Source organism: Acipenser ruthenus, chromosome 23 (assembly GCF_902713425.1).
Source record: "Acipenser ruthenus chromosome 23, fAciRut3.2 maternal haplotype, whole genome shotgun sequence".
NCBI classification, from domain to species: domain Eukaryota; kingdom Metazoa; phylum Chordata; class Actinopteri; order Acipenseriformes; family Acipenseridae; genus Acipenser; species Acipenser ruthenus.
In genome coordinates this window covers 11,410,412-11,438,246 of record NC_081211.1, presented here as the reverse complement: position 1 = coordinate 11,438,246, position 27,835 = coordinate 11,410,412, and the positions used below count along the sequence as shown (strand labels likewise).

General features: G+C 39.5%; 1 pseudogene; it reads left to right on the top strand.

Annotated features, from left to right (window-relative positions):
• Positions 1 to 167: 167 nt before the first annotated feature.
• LOC117398351 (putative bifunctional UDP-N-acetylglucosamine transferase and deubiquitinase ALG13) lies at positions 168 to 27,759 on the top strand (annotated as a pseudogene).
• Positions 27,760 to 27,835: the final 76 nt, after the last annotated feature.

Sequence of the window (27,835 nt, the reverse complement as noted above, 5' to 3'; positions counted from 1 at the left end):
GTACCAGCTGTCTGGAGCTCTTGCCTCTTCGAAAGGAAACTTTCAAACAAACCAAAAAAAATAAAATAAAACGCCGACGAGAAAACAGGTTTTCTTCGCTTCCTCTTCGTGTACTCCACAACATGGAAATAAGAAGTCTTGATTATTTGTAGTTTATTTTGTTAAAAATGCAGAACGGTTGGAAGAAGTATTTTGGGCAGAAGCCGCTGAGCGAGGTCAACATGGGTAAATACCTGGCCAGTTTGGGTTTACATAGAAAAATTACAGCAAGAGACGCCTCTTGTCTGTTTAGAGCTGTTTCTGAACAGGTAAGATACAAAAACGTGTATTTGAGTTCTGAGATAAAATGGAAATAAATAAGTTAGCTGTCAAACTGAGTAAGTTGCTGCCTACTGTACATTGGCATTTGTACTTGCATGTACTTTTACTGCGCTGTAATGAGAAAATATTTGCTTTATTTATATTATCATGGAAATTATCTGGTATACTGGGACGTTTAGTGTAATTGCGTGAAGTGGAATATACAACTGTACCACGCAAGTAGTGGGTTGGCAGCTGAATATTTTGACATTTACATACAGTAGTTTGATTTGCCATTGGTTTGTTCAAATGGAAAGTGGAATCTCTCTTCTTTTTCTTCAATTTGACCTGTATTTCCTGGGTGATTACGTTGTATAAATGGTTCCCCCCAGCTTTATTACTCTCAGAATTACCACCAGCACATCAGGAAGGCATGTGTCTCCTTTATGAGGGCCAACCGATGCAACTTTGAGCCTGTAAGTAATTTATTGATTAAATATTAACGAAAACTAAAAAAAAAAACATTTAAGAATTTAGTAAATATACAGATGTTGTTTTTCTGGCATTTGTTTGTTGTGATTTTTAAATGTTTTTTTTATTGTTATTTTTAAATGTATAACTGTTTATAAAACACATGTCCATAGGTTGATTTTCAAAACATAGAGTACAATACAGGACATGTGTCCGAGTAGCTCTTGCACCAGTGTGAAACAAAATGGTAATTACAGTGATGGAAATCGCTCATATTGCATAGCATTTTCACCCATTCCAGGTTTTACTGCAAGTTTGATTAGGCAGTGTGTAGCTAACAAGCTCAGGTGTGTCTTATTAAACTCCTAGGAAACCAGGAATGGATCCAAGTGCCATGTAATAGGAGTCTTATGTGCACCCCTGTAATTGTACAAATAGGGTAATATTATTGTATTGCAGACTGTACTGCGGTATACCATCACTGAATTATAACATGTTGTCTTGCTTATTCCAATTTGTTGAATGGTCCTTTGAAAAGTATTTGGAGCGGTTGGAAGACCCAAAGGTATGAGCCCTCTGTTAAATGCTTGTGTTGGTTGAGGGTTTTTTCCTGAAGCTAATTTATGTTTTTAATTTTTCTTGTAGGAAACCGCTGGCCAGGTGGAGATTAAAGCTCTTTCTTTAATGTATAAGTAAGTGAAGTTTGAGGTGCTGCTCTTAATTGTGATGAATTATACTGGTTGTTGGCTGCTTCTTTGGTGCTTGTGAAATGATGAGGGACACTGGCTAGAGTCGGGCACCATGAGAGCTTCCCCTCACAGCTCTGCACAGAGTGACACTGTGTACCGCAGCCCTGACCTCAAACTGAATGCAACTGTGTGACGATTGATGTGTATCCACAGATATATTGTACAGTAATTATTATTTTTGTGATTTTGAACTGCATTGTGATTTACTGAAAGGTTTTTCCTGTTTAATAAGCACTTGTAAGTAATTATGTTACATTATAATTCTGTTAAGTTATATATTAACATTTGTACAAAGTTATTTCAGACATGTATGTCCAACACACATATATGAGTTACAATCAAGAAGGAAGATTGCTTCTGTTGTAGTGTATTGATAAGGGTCTGATATTACACATAGAAAAAAAATGTGTACCCAAGTCCTCCAACATCACAGATATTTTGATACCATCCCAACATGGATAAATCAGTTCATCTGAGTACGTCCGACACCAAGGTATTTTATGAGCACTTCTCCCTTGTCAAGAAAGGCAGACAAATAATTTTTCTATCTTAATTAGTGCTAAATGGTTGAGATGCTATGATCAAGTAAAAAGCCATTTGTGATTACCCTCCTCTGTAAAGTATCTGAAATGTACAGCTGAAATTGTGGAACTGTCCTAATCTGACCCATAATCCAAACCAGGGAAGAACAATAATGACATGCATGCGAATAGCAGCTGTATAGACCAAACTTCAAAAATCTGTGATAAGGGTGTAAATCATTTACAGTAGCATCTATAGTTTTTTTTTTTTTAAATCACTAATCTGAGCAGGGTCTGGTCCGAACGGGTTCTGATTAGCGAGACTCTACTGTAATTTGTTGTACAGGGGGAGTTAATTGTGTAATCTGGTTTTCTTTGCCTGCTGTAGACGTCGCTTCATTATATATCGTCATCCAGGGAAACCACCTACCGAAGTTGCTGATGAGGATTACAAAGAAAAGGTAGTACTGAGTTTGTTTCAGCAGGGGCCTCTCTCGGTTTGGACCAGTGGTACCCTGATAGTCCAGTTTAGGTGTCAGCTTTGAAAGCAATGCATGTACTGGTTTGCATGACTTCTACAGTGCTGTATTACTTAACACATGCTATTGTCTTTCTAGTCTGCGCTGTTTTCCAGTTCACTTAGGACTGTATTCACATACAGCCTATGAAACCGTAGCAGCCATAATTGCCTGGTGTCCAGTGTTTTAAATGTGTTGCTAATTGCATATATTTGATTTAACACTGCAGACATCAAAATAAAAATCTAAACATTCCAGATACCTGGTCTGCAGTGTTGAATGGAGTGAACACTTTTTCCCCCCCATATTAAACACTATTTTATAAGCTCTTGTAGGATTGTCTTGTTACAAGTGTGTCGCTTGTATTTCTGCTTTAGTTTTACCAAAATCTATGCACTGCACCTTAAAGTAAGTTTGACATATTGTACATACAGAGAGCGCCCCTTTCTGTAGCAAGTTTTATTGCAGGTGGACAGGCGTCTCACACTTTCTCAGGCCAATGGGACCGAGGAACCAGCAACCTCTATTTACCTCCATATTCTGTGTTGCAGGATATAATTGGCAAATCATAAGAGCTCCGCGCTGCTTTTTAGATTACCGTATAAACATAGTTAAGTCATTGATTAGGTCTCTTTAAAATGTTGTCTTCTCCACACATTGCTCCCTTCTATTCACAACTAATTGATTTATGCCTTTTTTTAATATGGCTTTGTGCCTTTTTCTACCTAATCCATCCAGCTGTCGTCTACATAGATCATTTTCATCTTATCTGTGTCATTGCTGATAGGCTTTTTTACAAGCCCAGCTGGTGCAGGATACACACTGTATAAAATAACAGTTCAGCAGGGGGAGCCACCTTTCTAGGAAAAAACTCAATGAAGAGGTCATGCAGCAGATAAGGCACTTCTTTCAATAGAGTCTAACAAAGAGAACACAAGCACAAGACTGGGTTCATTTACTCTCCAGTAAAACATCCATATTTGGTATGTCTGTGTTGTAATGTAGTTAATTATAAGCAAGTTTGATTGCGATCTAATAAGACACCAGTCCTATGAAGGACTTTCCCTCATGACATAACGAAGCCTTTAAAAATGTGCTCCGTTAGTAAATATAGGAGTACATTACAATGTGAACGAACATAAGACTACATCCAATGCATTGGTCATTTTACAGGCAAGATGATATGTGTTTTAAAGAGCAAGATCTCCAGTCTGACCTGTAGTTGGTTGTTATTTGTGTGTTTCAGGTTGTGCTGTGCTGTTCTTACAATGGCCACTATGATAATGTGTATCCAAAACACTACCCTGCTGCTGCAGCAGTGTGCCAAGGTTAGTACTTGTTACACCAAATATGGTTTATTTTCCTCCATTTTGTATTTTAAGTTTGGTTCAATCCTAAACTATCCCAAAGTCATTATTCCGTTGTTGTTAATGAACATGTCCCTAAAACATTTTAGATCTGAGAATGCTGAAATGCTACTTCTCTTTGCCTGGATTAACGATGGATTAGCTATAGCTTCAGCAGTTCTACAAGTATTAGTCTTTTCCCAAGACTGTTCTATTCCAGAATTCAGGCTGTTGCTTTGAAATCTGTGACGTGTTAGTCAGGGACAGAACAGGGAGTTAATGTACAGGGTTAGAATGTCTGAGCGTGCTTAGTATTCTGTCCTTTGAAAAAAATTCAGCCATCAATAACTGCATTTCCTGAAGAAAATTACTTGTTTGGAGGGAGTCAGAAACTAGTCTACAGCTACCAATTCAATCTGTAACCTTGGGGAGCTTTTCCTCCTGCAAGTCATCTACTATGCATAGTTTTTGTAACGGCTTCTCTTTACAACAAATGCTTGTCTCCTTATCTGGCCGATTTGCTTAAGGACACTTTTAACAAGGAATGTGTTACTGAAGGACCCGCAGACTGGGTATCGGCACAAGGCTTAACTTTAATCTATTGCAAGTGCAAGTCATCCCTTTTAACAATTACACACATTGGAAGAAATGTTCATTTTAATAAAAAGGGCAGTTTGGAATTCAATTTTGGTAATGTTTAAAACTTCGACACAGGCAAAGCCCTTCAATGAAGTTATTTTAAACATAGAGCTTTTAATTCCTTTCAGAAAGTTGTAGTAAACTTTACCCCTGATGCATACAGTAAGCTTTGCAAATCTGCCACTTAAAGCATCTAGCCTTGTTTTATATTTATTTATTATCTTTGGACCAGCTGTAAACTTTGGGATAAACAGGAGTTTATAGCACAACTTTCAGTGTTATTGCTGTATTTTACTCTCCCTCCCCCCCCAACATTTTGAATGTCTAGTTTTTAATTATTTATTTTTTGCTCAGAGAGCTCACTAAGGCAAATTGTGAAAGGATAATTGAACAATGCAAATATTAGCATTATATTCAATTTAAAAATAAATGATGAAGATTGAATAAATGGGCCTGTCTGTGACCAGAATAGAGCGAGCCCTCAGTGTGTGTGTGTTTCCTTCCCCTGCAGCTGTCCTGTATGAGGTCCTGTACAAGGATGTGTTTGGGATCGAGGAGGAGGAGATTCACTCTGCCCTGGATGTGTTCCACGGCAGTGGGGGGAGGCGGTACCGCAACAGCTCCTCGATGTGCAGTGAGGACGCCAACTTCGAAACCAGTGATGAGAAGAACCACAATTGCCCCTCAGCAAACAAGAAGTCAGCCTTTGAGTTAATATCTAACATTTAATGTCAGATTAGGATTGAGGTCTTTTCATGGTATTGGCTGCTTCCTCAGCATTGGTCTACGACTGTGTACGCGGTACCATTTAATATAACATGAAAGTGTAGATGTAACATTGTGAGCGTCTGAACTGGTGGAAGAGTTGACAGAGTTCACACGATTTCTCAAGTCCAGGAAACAAAAAAAAAAAATCATAAAATTAGGAAAACCACGGAAGCCTTTAAACAACGAGCAATAGAGGAAAAAAATATTTTCTATATACAGACGTGCTCAAATTTGTTGGTAGCCTTACAGCTCATTGAAATAATGCTTCATTCCTCCTGAAAAGTGATGAAATTAAGAGCTATTTTATCATGTATACTTGCATGCCTTTGGTATGTCATAGAATAAAGCAAAGAAGCTGTGAAAAGAGATGAATTATTGCTTATTCTACAAAGATATTCTAAAATGGCCTGGACACATTTGTTGGTACCCCTTAGAAAAGATAATAAATAATTGGATTATAGTGATATTTCAAACTAATTAGTTTCTTTAATTAGTATCACACATGTCTCCAATCTTGTAATCAGTCATTCAGCCTATTTAAATGGAGAAAAGTAGTCACTGTGCTGTTTGGTATCATTGTGTGCATCACACTGAACATGGACCAGAGAAAGCAAAGGAGAGAGTTGTCTGAGGAGATCAGAAAGAAACTAATAGACAAGCATGGTAAAGGTAAAGGCTACAAGACCATCTCCAAGCAGCTTGATGTTCCTGTGACAACAGTTGCAAATATTATTAAGATGTTTAAGGTCCATGGAACTGTAGCCAACCTCCCTGGGCGCGGCCGCAAGAGGAAAATCGACCCCAGATTGAACAGAAGGATAGTGCGAATGGTAGAAAAAGAACCAAGGGTAACTGCCAAAGAGATACAAGCTGAACTCCAAGGTGAAGGTACGTTAGTTTCTGATCGCACCATCCGTCACTTTTTGAGTGAAAGTGGGCTCCATGGAAGAAGACCCAGGAGGACTCCACTTTTGAAAGAAAAACATAAAAAAGCCAGACTGGAATTTGCTAAAATGCATATTGACAAGCCACAATCCTTCTGGGAGAATGTCCTTTGGACAGATGAGTCAAAACTGGAGCTTTTTGGCAAGTCACATCAGCTCTACGTTCACAGACGAAAAAATGAAGCTTTCAAAGAAAAGAACACCATACCTACAGTGAAACATGGAGGAGGCTCGGTTATGTTTTGGGGCTGCTTTGCTACGCCTGGCACAGGGTGCCTTGAATCTGTGCAGGGCACAATGAAATCTCAAGACTATCAAGGCATTCTGGAGCGAAACGTCCTGCCCAGTGTCAGAAAGCTCTGTCTCAGTCGCAGGTCATGGGTCCTCCAACAGGATAATGACCCAAAACACACAGCTAAAAGCACCCAAGAATGGATAAGAACAAAACATTGGACTATTCTGAAGTGGCCTTCTATGAGTCCTGATCTGAATCCTATCGAACATCTATGGAAAGAGCTGAAACTTGCAGTCTGGAGAAGGCACCCATCAAACCTGAGACAGCTGGAGCAGTTTGCTCAGGAAGAGTGGGCCAAACTACCTGTTAACAGGTGCAGAAGTCTCATTGAGAGCTACAGAAAACGTTTGATTGCAGTGATTGCCTCTAAAGGTTGTGCAACAAAATATTAGGTTAGCGGTCCCATCATTTTTGTCCATGCCATTTTCATTTGTTTTATTATTTACAATATTATGTTGAATAAAAAAATCAAAAGCAAAGTCTGATTTCTATTAAATATGGAATAAACAATGGTGGATGCCAATTACTTTTGTCAGTTTCAAGTTATTTCAGAGAAAATTGTGCATTCTTCGTTTTTTGTGGAGGGGTACCAACAAATTTGAGCACGTCTGTATATATAAATTTCTCAAGATTTGAGTAACCAAAGTCGGAAACAATCATAAAGATTTCAACGGCATTTGTGTCTGTAGATGGGGCAATAAAAAGTGTTTTGAGTTCGTGTTGCATGTTTTCTGGTAATTGGTATTCTTCCTTTTGTTAAATGTGCAGTAAGGAGGACTGGGAGGTGACTGAGGGTGATAATCCTTCTGAAGAGAAATCCAAATCTGGACCAGAAGAACAGAAGGTGAGAGGTGATCCTAGAGTACACCGATATTGGGGTGAAAAAGGTACATCAGGTTACCCTTCCTGTGAATCCCTATGCAGCGAATGCTGTTCCTGTGAATCCCCATGCAGCGAATGCTGTGCTGTGAATCCCCATGCAGCGAATGCTGTTCCTCTGGTGGTCCACTTGAATTCATTATCGACTAGAAAAATCATGACAAAATAACAACAAAACATTTGTTACTCAGATGTTTCTCCTGCAATCCTATGAAACTGGATTGAAATCCATATGAATTTTATGCTACCAAACATCCAATTGCAGCAGTGTGGAGTAGTGGTTAGGGCTCTGGACTCTTGACCAGAGTGTTGTGGGTTCAATCCCCAGCTGGTATACTTGCTGTGGAGACACTCCTGCACTTGAGCAAGGTACTTTACCTAGATTGCTCCAGTAAAAACCCAACTGTATAAATGGGTAATTGTATGTAAAATAATGTGATATCTGTATAATGTGAAATAATGTATAATGTAACAATATCTTGTAACAATTGTAAGTCGCCCTGGATAAGGGCGTCTGCTAAGAAATAAGTAATAATAATAATTGCTGCAAGTAACCCCCGCGGGATGTAAACAAACAAGACCATCCCTTTCTTCTTTATTTTTTTCATAGTTGAGTGCACAGAAGCCTTAATGCTTACAAGGGCATTTTTTAAGCAATCCCAATGTGTTCCTTTTAAACTTTTCAGCCTGCAGACGGCCCAGCAAAGACCTCTTTTCCTTACGAGGTGCTGAAAGCTTTGGACCCGTCTATCTACCGCAGTGTTGAGTTTGACGTCTGGCACGACAGCAGGAAAGGTAAAAGCTTTGCACAGAAGGTTGTCTTCAGTTCACCCAACATGTTCTTCTCAATGCACATGCTTCGCTTTCAGTATTTTGGTTTAGTGTTGAGTTATGGAACAGATGTGCCAATCGGGTGTTATATATACTTGTATACCAATTATGCAAATCAAAAAACTTGTATGTAATATATGCTTTTTTACAATTTGGGGGGTACAATATTTGTATGCTTTGGAGGATTATTTATACCAATGAAAACAATGATTTATTTAACAGAGCTTCAGAAAACTAACTACATGGTGTTTGCTGGGAGGCTGTACTGCTTGGGAGAAAAATGTCAGGTAATAGTGTTTGATTGTTTGTTTTTTTTTGCACATGAGAATACGTAAATCATACATGTTGAATTATTGATGTTCAGTGATAAATACAGTACATTACTTCCTAACAGTGTTACTGGTGCTTGTGGTTAGATGACTGTTTGTTGAGACAATCCTGCAAAAGACCCCCCTGGTTCACCACAGTCTGCAGAACCCCCCCTCACCTCCTTTCTGCTGAAGACCCCTTACTGGATTTGCCCCGTTGTGTTGAGCACAGCAGTGTTTGAATAGCTGGTGTCTCCCTGTCTAGTGACTTGTAAACTGGTTGTGTTCCAGGTTCGCTTGGAGCCTGGCGGGAAGTACTACAATGCTTTTATCCAAGAGGTTGGGCATCACAGCAGTGCAGTCACGGTTTTTATAGAGGAGCTGGGTGAAAAGTGAGATGAGAAACTACACTACTTAAAAGCAATATGCAAAGTGAATCGCTGCATATACAGACATGCTCAAATTTGTTCGTACCCCTCCACAAAAAACGAAGAATGCACAATTTTCTCTGAAATAACTTGAAAAGTAATTGGCATCCACCATTGTTTATTCCATATTTAATAGAAATCAGACTTTGCTTTTGATTTTATTATTCAACATAATATTGTAAATAATAAAACAAATGAAAATGGCATGGACAAAAATGATGGGACCGCTAACCTAATATTTTGTTGCACAACCTTTAGAGGCAATCACTGCAATCAAACGTTTTCTGTAGCTCTCAATGAGACTTCTGCACCTGTTAACAGGTAGTTTGGCCCACTCTTCCTGAGCAAACTGCTCCAGCTGTCTCAGGTTTGATGGGTGCCTTCTCCAGACTGCAAGTTTCAGCTCTTTCCATAGATGTTCGATAGGATTCAGATCAGGACTCATAGAAGGCCACTTCAGAATAGTCCAATGTTTTGTTCTTATCCATTCTTGGGTGCTTTTAGCTGTGTGTTTTGGGTCATTATCCTGTTGGAGGACCCATGACCTGCGACTGAGACAGAGCTTTCTGACACTGGGCAGGACGTTTCGCTCCAGAATGCCTTGATAGTCTTGAGATTTCATTGTGCCCTGCACAGATTCAAGGCACCCTGTGCCAGGCGTAGCAAAGCAGCCCCAAAACATAACCGAGCCTCCTCCATGTTTCACTGTAGGTATGGTGTTCTTTTCTTTGAAAGCTTCATTTTTTCGTCTGTGAACGTAGAGCTGATGTGACTTGCCAAAAAGCTCCAGTTTTGACTCATCTGTCCAAAGGACATTCTCCCAGAAGGATTGTGGCTTGTCAATATGCATTTTAGCAAATTCCAGTCTGGCTTTTTTATGTTTTTCTGTCAAAAGTAGAGTCCTCCTGGGTCTTCTTCCATGGAGCCCACTTTCGCTCAAAAAGCGACGGATGATGCGATCAGAAACTGACGTACCTTCACCTTGGAGTTCAGCTTGTATCTCTTTGGCAGTTATCCTTGGTTCTTTTTCTACCATTCGCACTATCCTTCTGTTCAATCTGGGGTCGATTTTCCTCTTGCGGCCGCGCCCAGGGAGGTTGCCTACAGTTCCATGGACCTTAAACTTCTTAATAATATTTGCAACTGTTGTCACAGGAACATCAAGCTGCTTGGAGATGGTCTTGTAGCCTTTACCTTTACCATGCTTGTCTATTAGTTTCTTTCTGATCTCCTCAGACAACTCTCTCCTTTGCTTTCTCTGGTCCATGTTCAGTGTGATGCACACAATGATACCAAACAGCACAGTGACTACTTTTCTCCATTTAAATAGGCTGAATGACTGATTACAAGATTGGAGACATGTGTGATACTAATTAAAGAAACTAATTAGTTTGAAATATCACTATAATCCAATTATTTATTATCTTTTCTAAGGGGTACCAACAAATGTGTCCAGGCCATTTTAGAATATCTTTGTAGAATAAGCAATAATTCATCTCTTTTCACAGCTTCTTTGCTTTATTCTATGACATACCAAAGGCATGCAAGTATACATGATAAAATAGCTCTTAATTTCATCACTTTTCAGGAGGAATGAAGCATTATTTCAATGAGCTGTAAGGGTACCAACAAATTTGAGCACGTCTGTATTTATACCATTCTGTTAAGTAAAGAACATGTTTCAAAACAAGAAAAAATGATTTGAAGCTAACGTGAGTCCATCTTCGTTGTTTCTTAACAGTTTGTAACGATTAATAGTGTGTTAATTTTCAGTTATAGTGTAAACTGCTTTGGTAAACCAGTCTCTAGTGGGATTTGAAGCATTTCTTTTTTTATTACAAACATTTAAACAGCCTGGGTTTATTGAACAAATAAATTGTCAAAAGAGATTTGCAGTCGAGCAGGGTTACAAGTTTTAGATCACCCTCTGTTGAGATGAAATGAAAACCTCAAGGACTTAATGTTTAGTAAAGAAAAAAAAAACATGAATTAAAATGCCTTAGTGTGTGTATAGATAGAAGTGCTTTGATGCAGACTGTCTCAATTAAACTTTACAATGCATTAACAGACAAAAGACTAGACTAATCTATCAACATGCAGCTAGTATTTTAACTGTGCACCTATTCTTGTGTTTTCAAAGACGCTGGCAAAAATGAACTGCTACTTTCTCTGGCCTGATTAGCATTATCTTTCTAGGTAACCTGAAGTAATCCAAGGTTAATGCTCCTCTGGATCTGTGAATCCAGCCGTATAAACCCTCCCTCATTCCTTTGCTGTGTCTTTCCAGGCACCTTGTCCCTTTGACGAACCTGAAACCAGTCACCCAGGTTAACCCAGTGCCAGCCTGGAACAGTGCCCCAAACTGGAAGGGGGGGAATTATAACAGGATGTCTGATGGATATGTTGCAGAGCTCGGTCTGTCCCTTCAGATTTTATGTTTATTTGGGCTGCATGCTTTTGAAACACATTCTTTTTTGGAAGAATATTTTTTTCATAGTCTGCATGCTTGCTGTTTTCTGATTTAACTTTTTCAACATTAGTTACTTGTAGAGAAGTCTAGGAAAGTTTAGATCCTATTAATCAGAACTTTAAAAATATTCCATCGTATATTATAAATTTATTACCAGAGCTTTGATAACTACTCCTACAGGTCACGGTAAGGGCAAGGCTGCTGTCCAGTGTGTCGCAGAACCAGCTGATTTAGCTCCTTTTCTGCTTGCTCTGAACATAACTTTTCACGTCTTGTTTAATATTTAATAAACCCGGCTCACGACACACTATATCTTGTTGGAGTTTTCCTTTGGAATCAGTGCAGCTAACATTTCAAGCACTGCCTACAGTTGTTTGCATGTCATTAAAGTGCAGTGCTCCCTAATTTGAATTGCTACATAAAAAAATGAAGGGCTGTGCATTGGTGAAGGGAGCTTGTACTGTAAAGCATAAGGTCCCTTCAAGTGTGTGATAAATACTGCTGTGTTTGAATCATTAAATAATGAGGGAACACTCTGTTCTGCAAAATGTATTATTGTGGATAGATTCTTAAGCATGTTGACAATTTAATAAAATAAATAAAACTTCTACAATGAACACACACCTCCATCGGGGAAACAAGTGAGAAGTTGGTGACTGAATAACTGATATTTAAGGTGTTTGTTACCTGGAACCCAGTGAAAATCAATGCAAATGTTTTGCAGTGTTTCACGAGGGGTACTATGTTATACAGTTTAGTAGTACAGCTAAGTTTAGCGTCACCTAGAATTTTACGATTGAGACATCATATAAGATTTTATTTAACATCATGTAATCAAAGAAATTATAAAATGATATTGCAAAAGTCTACTAGAAGCCAGAATGGTAGTATAATATTTCATGTTACATTTTTGAAATGCTGCATTTTTCAGTTTGCCTATTTCGTTAAGTATATAGAAAACTACAAAGTGGCAAGTAATTCAATATTTTAACATAACATTTATTCATTAGGTTTCATTGGCTTTATGAAGCAAAATGAGTTAATTCTATAGTGATGCAAAACTTTTGTCCATAGCTGTACAGTCAACACTCATTAATGCAAATTTCAAGGGACCGGCAAAAATGTTGTCTTATCAGTCATTCTTAGAGTCCAAGCCAAATGCATACTCTCAGTTCTTATTGAAGTTACAGTAACCCTGAAATCAAATTTCAATTACAGACCAATGGAAAGTATTTTAAATGTAATAGTATAAATCTGCAAGTCTCGTCCTGATCACAAACATTTTTAGACCACAAAAGCAAGGCGTCCTCAACATCAGGGTATTGGGAAATGCTGATGATTGCATCCACGGTTTTGCTGTTCATTGGCCTGTATTGTACCCCGATTTTTCATAATGGTTGAGAAAGTGTTCATGGGAATGTTGAAATTTGCTTCAGCATCTTCTTGTATGGGAGTGAATTATCCCCTGCTTTCAACACCTCCACTTTTGTCTGCAAGGATAATGCACAAAAATACGATACAGAGGTGCTAATCTGGATGCACATTTAATATATTTTTCCATATCCTTTACACTCGGCTGTTTGAACTGGCGCAATATGCTTTATTCAGATTTTTTCCCTGGAGAGGAAGCTTTGAAATAATTTGCACAAACAGGAAATTAGTGTTAAGTGAATGCTAAATTTGGCTGGTTCAGGAAATTGGTTAAATCCGAGTTTGTCTTCATGAGATTTGACACTTTTGTGTTGTTTTATTTTTGGTTTTAGGAGCACAACAGTTTTTATATTTTTAGCTGATGTTTTATTTAGCATTGTAAGCGGGATGTTTTTATGAACTTGATCTGAGCAGTTCTCTATGTGAAAGATATGCTTGAATTTAGTCTTTTCACCATTCATGCTGCACTGGCCACGCAGCATTGGGTTGAAAGGTGTGCTTGAGCCACTTGATGTTAAGGGTCCATGTTCCTGGAGTTCCTATAGCCGGAGTTGCCAGCAGATGCCCTGTGTGAATAAAGAGTGCCAGTTCACCTTTGTGCCCGACAATGGGGAGGAGCCACAGGCCTGAATGGGACCATCACCTTCTATGAGCTAGAGGAGGGGGATGAGACTGCCTTCCCGCCCCTGCCAGTAAGTTCCCCTGCATGCTTTTAGCATGAAGTATTGTAAGGAAACTGTATTATATATGTTTCTCTCTGTGGAGGAGCGCACACAGCAAGAATAGAACAAGTTTCCTTTATTGATCCCAATATTATTATTAGACACAATAAGGCCACTAGATAAACAGAAATCAAGCAATTATATCCGTTCCCAATTTCTGGAAGAAAGCATCAGACACTGCGCTGGTGTGAGTTCATGGAAGATCTTTATGCTTCTCGAATGCACCTCCAAGTGCCTGCTGTTTTTATACAGTTTGTACCCCCCTTTGCGTGAAAAGTTTAATGTCGGCTTATCTCTGTGTGTCAGCAACATTTTGACCAGATAACTCCTGCTTGCACAAGGTCAGGTGAGGCCAGTTTTATTGACACAATAAAACATTTATTTCCCTGAAAGTAGCCAGATAACGGCATACTTTGCACAGCTGCACTCAGAATCATGATTCTGTCCTTGTAATCTTTTCCTGAACTCTGCAGTATATAGAATATCATATAGGGTGCTGAACGATACAAGCCGATATCCACTCTTTAGAGGTCCGAGGAAGGCTACCCACAAGCGTGCTTACTGGCCGCTCTGACCTTGAGCGGGTGAAAATCAGCTTGCATCGCACAGCACCCCATACTGTATTGTTGCATACTGTAAGAATGATTTAACAGCATAGCTCATTTTAATGTGGCGTCCCTGCCATCCAATACAAGCCATGCGACACAAAGAAATTGTAGATGGCTGTGTCGCGTCAATGCATTTATATATTGTCTTAATAGATCACCCAAGTAAGTGTGGCCTACCAAAACAAACCTGTGCATTATTAGGCTGTCCTCACTGGGATAGGATTGGAGCTTTGCCCCAACTGTGTATTCAAAAGAGCACATGCTGCTTGTGCACTGGCTTGTGTATTTAAAAACGTGTTCATGTGACGGTTATGTTTTTGATTTTTCAGGGACAAGGAGTTTCCCCTCCACTTGCCCCCCCCTCCTGCCACCTTCCGGTTGAGAAGGGAACCCAGCTCCTCTGGAAAGCAGGCCATGGCTTCATTTGAGGACGATATGGATGAACGGAGCAACAGTCGTGAGCAGGAGACCTTTGCAGAGTTATTCTGTTAACGTGCTGTATAGTCCTGCAAAGAGACACCTGGGGCCGGTTGCACAAAAAAAGTCTTAACTTAAGTCTAAGACTTAGTTCAAGTCCAGCGAAATTGGTCTAACGTAAGACCTTGAGATAAGTCTGTTGCACAAAGCAAAACTTAGCAGGTCTTACGTAAGACTGGGCTTCAGCTACTGTTGCTAAGCAACGAAGACCGGTCTTATTTTTTCGAGTCTGTTTGAAAAAAAAAATGTCTGGCGACGGCAAAGTGAAGAAAATTTATTTTAGCGAAGAAGAAAAATTGGCAATTGTAGAAGAAGTAATTATTAAAAAAGAAATAATATTGTGGAGGTTAGGGGTGTCATTAAAAAATTCGGACAAAAATAAAGCCTGGCAAGAAATTACTGGACGGGTAAATGCCATCAACCCAGCCGTAAATCGCACTGTAAATGAAATTTTTAAAAAATGGAAAAATCTGCTGGCTGAGGCCAAAAAAGAATATTCAAAAAAGAAACCAAAAACTGGAGGCGGCCCTTTTGAAAAACTTTCCCAGTTAACATCTTTAATAATAGATATTTATGGGGAAACAAGTCCCATTTTCAATGGAATTGAAGGGGGTGTAGAGACGGGAATAGAGGATGCCACGGTGATGGTAACAGCAGGTAAATTAAAATAAGTTAGTTTGTGTCTATATTTTCAAATACCGTTTTAATTAAAAATGTATCCAGTCGGTAGTATTCCTATATTCAAAATCCCACTCTGTTTTAGTGGAGGTCTTGTGAAAAAAAATCTGGTAATCACTCAGTTTCAAGACAGTATAAATCTTGTTTAGGTAAATACAATAAATACATAAATGAACTTCAACGTTTTTTATAGAACCGTGCAGTGAAATCGTATTTACATTACCGTGGCATCCTAACGACTCAGTGGAACTGTAGCAGGAGTCCTTCGATATCGACACTGTGCTAAGTAAGTTTGTGTACAATACAAAGCACACGTATCCCAAGAAATGAAGTGCTCATTTTGACTGAATGTTGTATGTTTTCTTAATTGGTAACGTTTTTGAAATACTTTGCCTACGCGTCCCCATGTTTATCAACAGTTAAACATTTCCACAATGCAGGCTTTATGTTTCAGGTACTCGGCACCCATTTACAAAATAAACAAATCACATGAATTCTACATACAAAAAAACTGAATATTTAAAAATAAGTTATTTATTGATGTGTTTATTTACAGATTTTGAAGATGACAGCCCCGTTCCCACCAAAAAAAGAAAAACCAAAGTACAAAAAGAAGACATTTTTATTGAAGTGCTGGAATTGCAAAAGGGAAATCTTTTGTTGGAAAGGGAAAATGCTAAAATTAAAAATAGCCCAATTAGAACAGGGTCAATAAACGGGAAGGAATTGGTATAGGGTCACTATTATTATTATTATTATTATTATTATTATTATTATTATTATTATTATTATTATTATTATTAAGAGTTGTTATATTGAGAATGTGTATAATTAAATAAAATATTTTTTGTTCCTATTGGAAAAAATGATTAGTCAGCACAGTTCTTGTTGCACTCCCTGCTTCTGCATTGCATGGACATGTATCCTGTGGTACTGAGTCATCAGGGAGAGGGAAATCTGCAGGGTCTCCAAGATTTCGTAGTCTGTAATAAAGAAGGAACAGTTTTGTCCTAGCCATACATACATGTTTATAATTGTAAAGTAATATCCTACAAAAACACGGTAAAACATATATACATGTATTGTAAATTGAAAGTTAAACAGCTTTGCATTCGACAAACATCATAATATAACTTGAAAAAAAATCATCCATACCTTGCAAAATTGTGTAGTGCTGCTGTTGCACATATAATTGCACACACCCTATCTGAAGCCATTCGGATCTCTCCGTGTAGGATGTGAAAACGCCGCTTCCACACCCCGATGCATCTTTCTACTGTGTTCCGTGTTTTGGAATGAGCCCGATTGTAATTGGCCTGTGCAGGACTTTGAGGGTTGAGATAGGGCGTCATAAGCCACGGTTTTAAGGCATAACCACTATCCCCAAGATGTCAAAAGCGGTGTGGATTGAACTGTTGAGCAATATTCTTGAGTCATGGGTGCTGCCTGGCCACTGCACTACAATGTTGCTAATAAGGAGGTTAGGATCCGAAATTATTTGTACGTTAATTGAATGATAACCCTTTCTGTTGACATATATATTCTCGTTCTGATATGGAGCCTGAATTTTAATATGTTTGCCATCAACCGCACCCACAACATTTGGAAATCCAGCGATCTCATAAAACCTTCCTTTAAGTTTCCGCAGTTTGGACGGGTCTGTTGAAAACGTAATGAAGTGGTTCAGTTTTCTTTTCAGTGACTGAGATACGCGGTGGACAATCCTGCTGGCTGACGATTTGTGAATTCCTGTGAAGTCTCCAACAACATTTAAAAAACTTCCAGTGGCATAGAAACGAATTTCCACACAAACTTGAATAACTGTGGGGATGCTGTGGCTTCTGTTAGCTGCAGGCTCCAAGTCATCTTTTAACATTTCCACTAAAGTTAATACGTCCTCATTGTGGAAACGCAGTCGTTCAAACACAGCAATGTTATTTAAATTCTCTAAGGGATTGTGCCTGTCCTTAAATACTCTTTCCCTACGAAATGGCCTTTCATTTAAAAATTCAGCAAAAGCTATTAGTGCTGCTGCCATGTTGGCTTCTATAGCAACAGATACTTTTTTTCCGTTTAAGCCTGGTGAGAGGGAGGCTTAAAAAAGGACTTAAATTTAAGACCAGGCTCAAATTAAGACTTTTTGTGCAACGGGTCTTATTTATTTTGGGCTTAAATTTTAAGTCTAAGTCCAAGAAGTGGTCTTAAATGCATTTAAGACCTTTTGTGCAACCGGCCCCTGGTCTTTTACTTGGGGATAAGCTGTTTTGTGTGAAGGATGCAATTCATTTGGTTTCATGTTTTAAGCCTGTGTCAGAGTCTCCGATGTTTGCATTGCTTTACAGCAGCATGGAAAGTTGTAGAAGTCAAATTGATAAAATGCCATCTTAACACCTTTTATAGTAGGTGGGTTTCTAATCGATTCACCTTTTTAATAGTCCTCGATACAAGCCCTTTCGCTTATCTTGATTGGAGGAGCACACCCATACAAAAGTGCTTTCACCTGTGTTCCACATCTGAGTGATTTCTGACGACAAATACCAAACAAAAAATGGCGGTGGCTTTAGATTAGGGTCAGATCTGAATGCCTGTGTTGCTTTTATGTAGCTATTTTATTTTATTATTTTTTTTCTGTCCTTTTAGGTGAATATCCTGAGGATTACATTTACATTGATCCAGGTTAGTACACACTGTCTTGTTTGAACACGGTGGTAGAACGACAGCAACGTTGAAATGACTCAACAGGCATACAGAATCGAATGGCATTTTTCCAGTGTTGCCAGATCATTATTTTAAATAGGGGGATGTATGCTGTTTTGTTTGAAATGCACTCCTTTTAAGTCGACATGTGTAGAATATATTTGCCCTGGTTTAAAACCTGCTATCCTTTCTGCCACCTTTTGATTTTTACTGCAGCCTGTGTGGTGTTGGTGTTTTACTTTGCTTTTGCTTGGATATTAATATAATTTTAGAAACGCCAATCTCCTGGATCACCACTTACTTGAATAATCACATAATGTGTGCATTCCTGTGAGTGATTATGCATCAACAAGTGTGTCATCAACATAGATTAGTTCCAAATGTAGCATTTTGCATTCAAGTTGAAATAAACAGCCACCGCAAAATGATCGATGAAGAAGGTTTGTTTTATACTTGAGGCAGCAGCAGGGATAAAAACAAACTTTAAATGGGGAAGTTCTATGCAGACGTGTTGAACTGCACTTGAAACCTGCGTGTCCCATTCTGATCACAGACATTTTTAAACCACAAAAGCAAGGCATCCTCAACATCAGGTATTGAGCAAATTGGAAACCCTGACGACTTGCATCCACATAAGCCTGTATTATTGTATCCTGTTTTTTTTAGCATGGATGACAAAGTGTTTTCTTGTCCCCAAACAGCATTAAAATATAGTACAGAGACGCTAATGTGGATTCAAGTTAATACATTTCCCAATATCCTTTACACTGGGTCATGTCATTTCATTCACATTTCTTCTCTGGGAGGGCTCCAAAATAGTTCGTACTAACGGGAAATTTGTGTTAAGTGAATTTGTGTTGTAAGAAGTAACTTATAATAAACGACTGCTAAATTGCTGGGACCTTGTAGAAAATTCCCCCCATTTTTGTGGTGGTAATGTGGTGTGAAGAATAAACTGGCCTCTGCATTAATCCTGGCAGTTTGTATATTTCAGTATAATCCTTCAGAATATTAAGATATTATTGTTGAGTGTGTTTTTTTTTAAACTTTTGTTTTATTTATGTTTCCATCCTTGCACTTTGTCATGTTTGTTAAAGTATGCATGCTGTGTAGGGCCCCCAATTTGTCCAGTTGTCATACTGTAGCTGTTTGCGATTCCCTCATTGTCTGCTGCAGTTAGACCGTCCTCCTGCTCCTCCTGCTGCTGCTGCTGCTGCTATCTGCCTTATTATCTTCAACCCTGGGATTTGTCTTTGAGTGCGATGGCGCCTGCATCTTTGCTACTTTCTCTCACTGACAGTCTGTTTTTGTCATTCTTCCACCAAACCCACAGTCTGGCCTCCATGGTATAACATGAGGAGGCAGCAAGGTGCAGTGCAGGTCATAGTGTGGGCTGCAGTTTTATGAACACTGTGCTCTGCAGGTTTTTCAGTTAACCCACATCCTTAAATATCGATCAGCTGAATGTGTTTAAAATACACAAAGATACCGGTATGTTCAAGGGGACTTTGAGAAAAGCATAGTGCACAGGTTCGTGACAACAGTACCCTGGCTGGTGTCTTAATCAGGAGTTCATGTGGCAACAGATGGCTATTTCCACGCTTTCCGTTTTCATTGCAGTTAAACTGTGATGTTGTAATTTCACTTGATTTCCTGTGAAACCTAATACGGCCTCAGATTCAGCATTTGATTAAAAAGTAATGCTATCTTGTTCCATTTAAATGAATTTGTCAGCGGATAGATTCACATCCTGCACTGTTTGATATCATCAGTACGCTTATTTTTAACAACAGATTGTGGTCTTGTAGCGAGTGTCCCTATCTAGCCGATTATCCGTCTGATCTTCATGTTGGTTGCAGCACGGGCATGTTATCTGTGATTGAATAGATGGAAGTCACCTCCCAGATGTGCTGTTAGCGCTCAATTACCCTGCAGATTTGATGTTGGAGCACAAATATCTTTGTGCTGCATGGTGAACGGGCAAGATCCAGCACAGCAATGGGTTTCCACCGCACTGTAATTGGAATCCAATGAGCTAGGTTGTAGCTTTCAGCTGCTAAATCGTGTGGGGTCTGCTGTTGACCTGTATGTTAAAACTCCTGTCAGGTGTGCATCTTCTTTTCAGATACAAGTGTTGAAGTCATTTTCTGATTTGAGCTTCATCTGTTTATGTCAAATTGAAATGTCCCATACAGAATATCAGTGGGGTGTCGATGGGAACAGTATTTCCACCCTGTTTTTAATAGAAGTTCAATCTGCCTGCACCTCGGTTGACATTTTTGCATATTATGTTACTGGTAAAAAATGAACAAATAAAATCACCTTTTTTGGGGTGGGGGTTTTATAAAGCGGTGAGACAGGTGCTGAATAAATAGCTATTTGTTTTTGGACTGTATTAAACAGACATGTGTTTCTGTTTCCTTGTCTTTAGGGCACTAAGGTCCTTGCACCTGTGTGTTAATGAAGGGATAATTGCATTGCTGTGGCATGTTACAAATAATATAATCCGACCTGATGTTGTGCTTTATCGCAGAGGCTGGATTCCAGAGTCCATCTGTGTATGCTGCTGCGGAGTCCACCACTAACCTGGTAAGAATGTTATCACAGCCTCGCAGGCTGGGATTCGCCACTTTCACTTTGTACCAAGTTGTATTGAAAATATCCCTTTATTTTAAGTTTTATATATCCCTGTTTTTTTAAATAAAAATGTAAGAGTGGAAATTAAAACATGAAACTGGTGTAATTATAGAAATTGTGATTTTATTGCTGCCCATAATCCCTGCATTGTAGTTTTTCTTGTATTTGATGATGTAAATGTTGGACCTGGAATCTTGTAGTCCATTCAGGAAGGGGGGACTCATGCTGGATCACTGCAAGATGCCGTTGCCACTTACAGTTACTCCCAGCAGGTAACTCTCCAATTATCTGAGGCACTGACAATAAGAAGTGTACATACACAGGTGTGCAATTAAAATAAATAAATAAATAAATAAATAAATTAAGAAAAAAAAATTTAAAAAAATGATCTAGCAGTTTGTATCTTGTAAAAAGACTATTTGTATCTATGTGTGTGTGTATATATATATTATATATATATATATCTGTTGTCTAAGGTTTTGGTGAACTCCTCGGTGAACTCCTTGTCCTGTGTCAACGCTGCTTCAGCCACTGTGTTCACCTCCGGCTCCACAGCCAGCTCCCAGTCCCCTGCAGCCCCTCCCCAGTCTACCGTGCAGCCAGTCATTGTGCCCCCCCACCCCGTCACACGACCAGGTAATGCCAAGTGTGCCAAGCAAACAGTCTGACCACTCTGAATATCCAGAGTGCTGTGTTTCCAGGGTTTATTATTATTATTATTATTTATTTCTTAGCAGACGCCCTTATCCAGGGCGACTTACAATTGTTACAAGATATCACATTATTTATACATACAATTACATTATTATTATTTTTTTTTTTACACATACAATTACCCATTTATACAGTTGGGTTTTTACTGGAGCAATCTAGGTAAAGTACCTTGCTCAAGGGTACAGCAGCAGTGTCCCCCACCTCGGATTGAACCCACAACCCTCTGGTCAAGAGTCCAGAGCCCTAACCACTACTCCACACTGCTGCCCACCTGTCAGAGGTTTGTGGAAGAATAATTTGTTATGCATTAAAATAACATTGTCATATGCATTAAAATAACGTGTATCAAGCTTCTAAGGTTTGTGGAACCTGAGATATATCATTTATGTAGTTTGTAGTTTATAAAGTATTTAGTTTCATATGAGAGATAAAATTGTTGTTGTGCATGTTGTCCTCATTTCCCTTAGCAGGTGCAGAGGCGACAAAACCCATATAAGGAACGGAAAGTTTTTAATTGCTAGCCAGAAAGAAGAAGCTCTCTTTACTTTGTAACCGCAAGCTGCATCCACTTCTTAAGAAATGTTACCGATTTTAGTCAGAATATTAAGACAGACAGTCTGCTTGCATGTAGGACGAAGTTGTTTTTGTTGTATATGATTGGTCTCCTCTTGATCTTCCAAGCTGTTGCTACCTGACGTATATTGAGTTAAGCTTCTGTGATTGGCTCGCAATAACTGTAGGTTGCAAGGTATATATTATGTTTACTGGCTCTGCGTAGTCAGAACTCTACTCGATGTTTTTCTAACACCACGTGTGTTGAGAGTATTCTCTAGTTTGCAAACTATTAAACTCATTTACTCAACTTGTCTCTACTCTACTGAGTCTCTGTTCCGGAGTCAATAAAAACGTAAAACTTCTACGACAGGTTTGACTGTACTTTGATTGCCTGAAGCAAGCCTTGCAGAAGCTATCGGGGGGGGGGGGGGTATACTGTTTTAGACAATTAATAAGTTAACCAGTGTTCATTAATGCAGAAGCAGCTTTACCAATGACTAACTTAATCAGTCACAATTACGACTAGGACATTTTGCTTTAGATTTGTCAATCTGAAGTCAATTAAATTCCTTGGCACCCAGCACTACTTCAGTAACACCAGTTTTGCCCACTGGTGAAGCACTCTGTTTAAAGGCCTTGTGGTGTTTAGATAGAATATTCGTAGCCATACAAAACATGCAAGCAAGGCATGCCTTGAAATACACTACTGGGCAGCAGTATATAGCAGTTCCTTCTACTGTGCTTTGTCTGAAAATAAGTTTATTCTCTCAAGTGTCTCTTAGTTGGTGTTGAATCATCTTTTTTAGTTATAAGATTTTTATTCTTCCACTAACCTTGCTGTTTTGTTTAATATGATTTTTTTTTTAATAAGAGATGCAGGGTTGATTTGAGGAGCGGATGATCCAAGTACCACATTCAGATCGTTAAATGAAACATCCAACAGGGCTTTTAAGATTCTCTTAAGTGAATTTCTGAGTTCTGTTTTAAAACTAAAAAACAAACAATAAAAAAAATCCAAAATTGTTTCTGCTGCAGGTTTTAGAGATCAGTTAAATAGACTCCATAGTCAGAACTACAAATTGAGTCCTATTCTAGATGCATTGCCTGCTACAAACGCAGGGGGTTCTGGATGGAAGAGAAGGGGTGATATAATTTAAGGGTTTAATTGCATTGTCGTGAAGTGTTGAAGGTAATAATGAGAGTGTCCCAGACTGGACAGAGCAAGAAGCATTTTCTTCAAGCTGAAGTCAGTGTGGAAATCAAGGAAAATACAGCAAAAAGACCAAGCTCAGGATCTACCAGAACTGCTGTGTGGATCTCCAGATTACAACCTGAAAAAACATGCCAGCTTCCTCACAGACTGTCTGAGGAACATCGTGCGCATCTTCTGGCCACAGGCAGGTTCCAACCACAGCCTTCTCAAACTGACCAAGCATCAAGACCATCCTTACTAGAAGCAGATGGAAGAGGATTGGCTGTCCTTCGTAAAGATGGCAGTGACATCACAAAGGAAGCCTTGCGTTGGACACCTGAAGGCTAAAGAAAGAGAACTTGGAAGAGACTCCACCTGAGCTGGGGCACAGCAGAAAGCCAGGCCCAGGGTTGGGTAACTGTCATCGCTGCCTTGTGTGCCAGAGGGCACGAAGAGGATAAGCAATTAAGAGTCAATAAACATGGGTGCTATATTATTACCAAGGTTAAAATAGTTATTTATTTACTTCTGTCTGAAATAAATCATTGCAGTCCACTAAAGGAGTTCACTTCAGAGCAGGGTTTGAGTGTCTGTAGCGTTTCCTCGCTAAGCAGCAGTTTTAGAACAAGTGTCGTTAATTGGTGTCATCTTTTCCTTTAAGGGAGCTGCTGGGAATGGGAGAGCAGTGCCCGGTTGTTGTATAATTTTGTAGAAGTGCTCTGAGTCAAATCCATTTGGTTTTGTGTACAGGTTCAGTATATTGGAATGCAACAAAATGTGAGGACTGCGTACCAGTCAGTATATTCCAGAGTTAACCTACAAATCTGTTTAGTTTGGCGTCCTGACAAATTTCATTGTGTAGGTGTCGGTTTGCCATCTGGTTTTTATGACTGCTTGTCATTTTACCCAGTTTTATATGTAGTTGCACGCTACAATGACACTTGATTTATACAGTGTGTTTTTGGTTGGATGTGCGCATTAGTAAAAGTTATTTATTTGGTAATTGCACTGCAGAATTCTATTTTGCATATCAAAAAAGTAGTGTGGAAAAATGAAATCTTTAGACATGCACAGATCTACACGAACTGTAGCTTCACTCTGGAATACTTGGCCAATGCATATTTCTCTGTATTGAATATGGATGCACATTCGCGCTGCTAATTGCATGTTTCTGTAAGTGTTTACCTCCAGAATGCCTTTGAGACCAGCACGTGAGAGCAGTTTGCACAAATACATATATAGTGACATTGCAGTGTAGGCTGGGTGTTGTGCAACATCCCCCAAAAAATGCTTTATTACACAAGAAAAATAATTCCTATAACACTGCGGTCTGTTTAATGTAAATAGTGTTGGATCTCCAGTAAATATCACTGTTTAAATCTTTCTAATGGGCTTTTCTTGGTTTTCTACAGTACAGTCTGAAATACACTAAAAAACACTTCCATCCGCTGTCTAGTTTGATTTTCATAACTTCTGTACCTATAGTTCTCTCTTGGGACAGAGGGTAGGAGATGTCTTGTTCACACAGAGTGTGGTGAGGGCATGAGGTGGGTTACCCAGCCATGTTTTTGATGACAAACTCTTGATCAAGCAACTAGAAAACAGACAAGCACAGGTTATTTTTATTATCAAATGTGGTAGTATTTCAATCGGTCGCTCTTTAGATCTGCTGAATACATCCCTATATGTCATAGCTTGTCTCTTGAGTGTTGCAGCCTTTGCTTCATCAGTACATGATCATAGAATTTGGTGAAAGTAGATTTCAAAGCAGAATTTATTTATTTTTTTAATTTTTTTAAAGCATGCCAAATAACAAAAGATCTTCCACACAAGCCTACAGGCACTAGTGATAATAAGAGGCTAGATAGTGGATATCAGTGTGTAGTAAGTAATGTCTGCTGTGTCAGGAACTATTGTTTAACAAGAATACAAAATAAACTAGTAAATGACTTGTAGTCATGTGTGCTTGTCCTGCATGTCTCCTGCTTCCCTGCAGTTGTGCTGCCCCCCCTGTCCGTGTCGTACCCCCCGGGAGCCCTGCTGTTTGTGAATGAGCTGGGGGAGCCTGTGAGTGCCCCCCCTCCCCTGCCACTCTACTCCTGTGATCCAAATGGGTACGACCTCCCGAGAGGTGAGCACACCGCCCACATTACTGTGACTGCAACAAGGCATGGCTTTAGTAATTTCATACTGCAATTACACTTTCTGTAAAGCCTGATCTTATTTCATTTTTTTTACCATTTACTATTAAGTGACGTTTACGTTCAGATTATATGGGCTGGGATATTGACCGCTTTAAATACGTCTGTTTGGTTATGAACACTTTTTTAGAATTTTAAAGTGGAGGTTGTGCAGCAGTTCTAGGGCACCATCACAACACCTTAGGACTGTTTTAATGACAGGTTTATTTATATTTATTAAATCAAGTTCGGTTTTGTGCTCATAAAACCAACTTTATTATTATTATCCTTATCCAGGGCGACCTACAATTGTTGTTATTTTTTTTTTACATACAATTACCCATTCATACAGTTGGGTTTTTACTGGAGCAATCTAGGTAAAGTACCTTGCTCAAGGGTACAGCAACAGTGTCCCCTACCAGGGATTGAACCCACAACTCTCCGGTCAAGAGTCCATAGCTCCACACTGCTGCCCAACTTCAACTGTAGGGTTAAGCAGATAAGTGTTGAGCTTGCTGTGTGCTTTGAAGTATCTCTAAATAGCACATGTCCGGTTCCCTTTGTAGATTACAAGGTTGTCCAGTATTACTTCAACATGGGTGTGCAGGTAAGTATTGACTTGTTTGTTCTGATTTCAGCAAATATTATGGCTTACAGTGTTATGGATTGTCTTGACTAATATGTATCTCCCTCTGCCGTTTACATGGTACAGTTTTCAGTGTTTATGGAAATGGAAATCCTTTTGCTGTTGACCTGCATTATGCTCTTCGGTGAACGAGTTTGAGTGTTAGCTTTGCAAGGTTCTCAAGAGAATGTCACGTGCATCTATGAACAACAAAGTTATTTACGCTCTTGGCGTGTGGTACTGGGTTCCACTGAGCTCCTGTAGGTATGCTGCTGTGTAAGCTCTTCAGTTTTGTGAGCACACATATTGGTTAGAACTAGTCTTTTGAAGAGTAACTTTGGGCTCCAGACCCGTCCTTTCTCACCTAATTAAAATCCAGGTGTGTGTTCAACAGTAAAGTATCGGACTTGCCTTTTGCATATTCCGTCTGCAAGATCTTTTTCATTTTCTATAGTTATTTCAGTTCATCCTTTGAATGGGTTAACGGGGATGGAAATAAGACTCCTGTTGTATAGCAGTTTCACCCATTCCAGGTTTTAATATGTGCTTGTTAACCAGCTTGGCTGTGTCTTATTAAACCCATAGTAGAACTCTGAATGGATCAAACTGCTGGCAATGGGAGTCATGTTTCCATCCCTGGATAATGTTGTTTAATACAGAATGCACTCAGTTTATGGGCTTTTACTTGTCAATATTTAATTTACAGTCGGCAGCATGTTTCAGCCGTTCTTTTGATGGTGTTTGTTTGCTTGCCTCTCGGTGGTATCATGAGAGCTACTGGAACCCCATGGTACAGCAGATGTACCAGCAGTCTCCCACGGAGCAGTACCAGGGCTTCAGCACGGCCCAGCCCATGACCGAGCAGTCTCTGCAGCAGCAGTACACAGATGCTGGGAGATCCAATGACAATTGGGGCCTTCCAGAGTTCCCTCCTAATGGTAGGTGAGATGTTTCAGAACCTGTGGAGCAGAATCAGAAATTATTTTTCCTGGTCATCCCAGTCCTCCCCCACATGGAGAACAAAGTTATCAAAGTGGCTGCTTTTTTTTTTTTTAAATACTTTTTTTTGGTGCAAAATTCAGACTCATTCTTGCCATGTGAAGTTACACAGCTCTATTGTGTATATATAGGGATTCTAGTGTGTGAACTGTCTTTTCTTTAAGATAGAAGGAGAACGTAACTTACTGTGCTATTTTCTCTTCCACTGTGCTGTAGGTTTTGCCCCAAATGTGGAGGCTGCTCCAGTGTCTCAGGGGGCAGTCTACTACCCAGTCATGACTGAGCACTTCAACCAGCAACCTCTTCCCACCTATGCGCCCTGCATCCCAATGGAGCCTGCATATCACTATGTAGCACCCTGGCCACCGGTGAACCAGCCACACATCCACGACACGCTGTGTCCTACCACGGTTCACCAGGTCAACTACGTCGGCTCTCCAACCCCTCCTGCATACTACGTCCCCCAGAACATGTAACTGGCACCACCCTCACCCTCCGGGGCCCCAGGCAGTTACTCCCGGGCTTCATCACTGAGGGAGAAACCTCGGGTCCCCAAGTGTTTTGAGGGCCCAGGTACATCTCCTGGTTTGGAACAGACCACAGCAACAGCTTCCTGTGTCAGTCCTGTATATATTTAAGATTTGTTTATTCTAAGTGTTTAAAGTTCTAAATGGTATGTAATTGTCACTGGGGGATTATACTTTTATATGTATGTTAATGTTTTTGCAGTTTTGTGCATTTTGACCATTCGCACTCAACATTGCTGGCTATTAGACACCATAACGAGTCTCTTGCTCTGGTGTTTTAAAGGGGTCTGTGATAGGGGAGAGATCTGTGCTGACTCTGCTGGCGT